Here is a 4,072-nt window from a genome sequence, read left to right as displayed (position 1 = left end):
AGAGGTTCCACTAATGTCAGTATTTTTATATTAGCACTATTATTAGAATGTGTTTAGTAACTCATTGTAAAATGAGTCATTGTATCTATATATAATAGTTTATATATATATGAGTTTTTATTTTTATAAATTATAAGTGTTTAATATTCTATTTCACTATTTATTTCCCATTTCTGAAATATTTAAATTTAATTTGCCTGTATAAATAAATGTTAGCTATAAAGAAGATTATTTTTGTTACAGCAAAAACATGTCAAATGACAGAAAAATGTCTTTATTTTCAGTGAAGTTGCAGCTAAAGGAGCTGGCACATATCTACATATATCTAATATATATTTATATAAATATATTTAACTTAAATATTTATTATATTTGTATATCTACTACCACTACCACAAATTATGCAGTTGAGTTCCCCACATTTGGGTAAGTCGCAAGGGTCAGCACATCCCAGCCTCACCCTAGGAAAACCACCTTCGTGATCATGGTATCTCCCCTGCCAGGTAAGTATTATATTTATTAATATATATTTATTATATTACTTTATTTTTTATTTTTTATAATTTTTATTTTAGTCATAGTGGCTTACATACTATTCACAGCAATATTTTAGGTACATATTAACATTGAATCGGGGGAATTCCCAGCACTGAATTGTCCTTTCTCCACCTCCGCTCCTGTCCTGCCTCCCATAGCCTCCACCCTCACCTCCAGGGCTTCTAAAATGAGTTGTTCCCTCCATGTTTAGCTTACTACTTAGTGATCTTTCAACTATTTGGTCATGGTACCTACATTATATCCCTCTCTAATTGGGAGGCGGGACTAGATATTTAAGGTTAAGTGGTTTTGTTTGAAGAAGAGAAAAGTAATAAAATGGGGTAAAAATCAAATATGACGGACATGGCCAAAGTCCTTCTAGAGGCTCTCATCCTCGGTTTGAGAGATGAAGGGGAAAAAGAAGGGGGAACACCACATCAGTATAAAAAGAAGTACCAAATAAAATATCCAGTGAGCGCTATAGCAATAAAGATAGGCACCACATACTTGCTGTGGACTTGAGATAAAAAAACATGACAGAGCACAAAATGGAAGAAGAGAAAAGAAGAAAGAAAAATAAATTAAAAAATGGACATAACCAGTTCTATATCCACACCAAATCAAAGAAATCGACAAAAGCTAGATAGATAAAAATAAAAAAAAGGTTTATTTTGTGTTCTCTCTCTCTTTTTCTCTTTCTCTCTCTCTTCCCCTCCTGCATAGGCACAGTAAACATTGGACTCATTCCAAAAAGAATTCTCTTGGTCTAAGAGATACAAGCTTTCTCCACCCTTGAAATATATTGTCATGGGATTAACTATAGACTCCTTTCTAGTTCATTTACTCTCCCGTTGGTGCTTTTGTGGTGCATGAGAGACTTCTGCTCCATCCTGGGTGGTAAAATCAGGTCTCTGTAACTAGAGATATTCGTCTCTGCACATGTCAAGAATGAAACTTATGGTGAAGTCTTGCTTTGTGGTTCTAGAAGTTCTGTTCCCTTAATGTCATTATAGTCTGTCTTCTGTGGTTGGTGGTATTGGTCCTTGCACTTATCCTAGGTTGGAGCCTGGGATAGCATCTTTCATTATGTTACCAGAAGACCCATTCAGTTGCTACTGTCTCAGTCATTCCTCTAGAAATAGAGATCATGGTTGTTGTGCAGGTCATAGGTCAAACCCTAGACTAGGGTTTTTCCCTTGGTCCCAGGATACATACTGCCTGGTCATGGTTCTATCAGCCAGTCATCTGTAGATCGCAATCTTGGCTTTTGCACAGAACAACGGGTGACAAATCTTCTGATTTTGTCTCATCGTTAGCTGGTGAGGTAGGATAACCTGATATTAGGTCAAGTTGTTCCCAATTTCCTCGTTGTCAGGATATCCTAATATCCTAATATCCAGCACTAATAGTGCTGGGCCATGTTGGTGTTTGAGCAGTATTAAGGATGTCCCAAGTGGGATTTGGTTCCTGTAGCTATTGTGAAGAACTCTGTTGTTTCTATGCCTGGGATCCAGGGTTCCAGGCGGGACAGTCGGCATCTAATCACCTGGGGTTTAAGTTGGGTCCATATGACATATATTCAAGATGGAAGATACCCCTGTGTTGTAAAAAAGTATAAGTTCTTATCCCTAGTAGATAAGAGCTCATTTTTAAATATAACCTTACCACTTTTTTTTAGTGTGCCTTTGCAGGAAGAGATGGTGCTACATTATATTGCCGTTGCATTGGGGGTGGAAAGAGAAGAAAACAGAAGCAAGTCACAAACCCAAAAATGATAAAAATAGAGGTAAAATATATGTGCTCCCATATATATAAAGAAAAAAGTATTTTTAAATAAAAATTAATAAATGAAATAAAAAAGTAATTAAAGGAACAAAGTGATGCAGGAGACTACCTTATATTTTGGGAAAAGCAGGTAAAAAGGTAGTGTTATATAGGGCTTATACTTATGATGGAACTATAGGTTTACCCATTGTCTTCTGAGATTTCTTGTGGGACTTGAGTTCCCGGGCACCTTTTCATTATATACCCTGACTTTCTTGAGATTGGCAAAAGATTTGTGGCATGGAGGTCTTGGGTAGAGTTCATGCATTGGGGGTCCTTTTTTAGAGCTAAGTCCAGTATCAAGCAACAGTCCACATTGGGAAGAGTTGGTTAGAAGGGTCACACCATGTGAGTCAGCATGGGTGTTGGTTGTCTTTTCTTGTCGGGGATGAGGTGTGGGTTTGGGTGGGTGTCCCTTCGCTTCAGTGCTGGATACTGGTTCATTGGGGTAGGAGGTCAAGATTAAGAACTGAGGGTGAAAAGTTTTAATAAGGTGGGAAATCTGGATGAGATTGAGGGGTGAAAGGATAGTCAAATTTCTAACCAGGGGAAAGGGGGTGGAAGATATGGAAGGGGCAGAAAAGGAGAAGAGAGCAGATAAGATTGAAAAAAAAGAGGAAAAATGTAGTGAGAAGAGACAAGGAAAAGCAAAGGAATGTTAGTTTGCTTGAATGTGTTTGATGAGTAGGCCCTGTAGTATAGCTCTGTAGGTCACAGTTGCTGCTTTGGTGATCTAGCTGGTCACATATTTCAGGTCCTAAAAGAAGGTATAACCTAGAAATAAAGTGTATGTTAAAGAGTTTTATGAGACATCTTCATATCACAAGCTGGGTATGGTATTTCATGTGACTGAGTCCCGAGGTATTATCTTACGTTGTCTAACCTTTGTATCCAATAACACCCGTGGACAGAAAGCTGAGAGGTTATTTTAGATATAGTAAGATTAAGGTATTATATCATTTTGAAATGCTTCCACTGGAGTCAATGATTTCCCATGGTAATCTTTACCTGTAATCCTGTATAGGATCTCTAAGAGATTATTGTGGGCCTTTGTAGTAAAGGGTTGAGTACATACCTGTTCTCTCTATGCTGCTGTTTTTGCTGTTGCTAGTTTCTTTATGGTATAATGTATAGTCAAGAGTTTGTGTTGTTCCTCTTTCATGTGATTAGGGCACTACTACCCTGTATATGTTGACTGTTACAGTGTTTGGAGTTTCTACCCAGTTGAACCCTGTTATTTGATCATTGAGTATTAGTTGTATATATGTTGTATTTTCTAGGTGCTTCAGAATAGTGCTATAATCCTGTGTTTATCTTTCATCTTCTGGCTTACTTCATTTAACATAATATGTTCTAAGTCCATCCACGTTGCTGAAAACTTTATGATTGTATCATTTCTGACTGCTATATAGTATTCCATTGTATATAGAGGCCAAACCTCAACCAGCCCACGCAACAGTCCCACCCACAGCTGCAATACAGAGAAGGGACCCAGCCCCACACTACAGGGAGCAAAAGCAGGCCAAAATCAGAAGGCACTGCTCTCCAAGCCACACCAATAAATGCATAAAAAACATGGGTAAACTGAGGAGGACTCTAACAGCTGGAAATACAGAGAGATCCTCTAATAAGTTCCCAAGTACACCAAAAAGCACAGATCCAAGAAATAAAGATTTAAAAGCAGCTATGAGAAAGGAAATGTAAGCCATGG

General features: G+C 37.7%; 1 pseudogene; it reads right to left on the bottom strand.

Annotated features, from left to right (window-relative positions):
- Window positions 1-371: 371 nt before the first annotated feature.
- Window positions 372-511, bottom strand: LOC126010301 (uncharacterized; annotated as a pseudogene).
- Window positions 512-4,072: the final 3,561 nt, after the last annotated feature.

Source organism: Suncus etruscus, chromosome 5 (assembly GCF_024139225.1).
Source record: "Suncus etruscus isolate mSunEtr1 chromosome 5, mSunEtr1.pri.cur, whole genome shotgun sequence".
In the NCBI taxonomy this organism is placed as follows: Eukaryota; Metazoa; Chordata; class Mammalia; order Eulipotyphla; family Soricidae; genus Suncus; species Suncus etruscus.
Note: the sequence above shows the minus strand (reverse complement) of the source record. Positions and strands in the feature narration are given on the sequence as shown.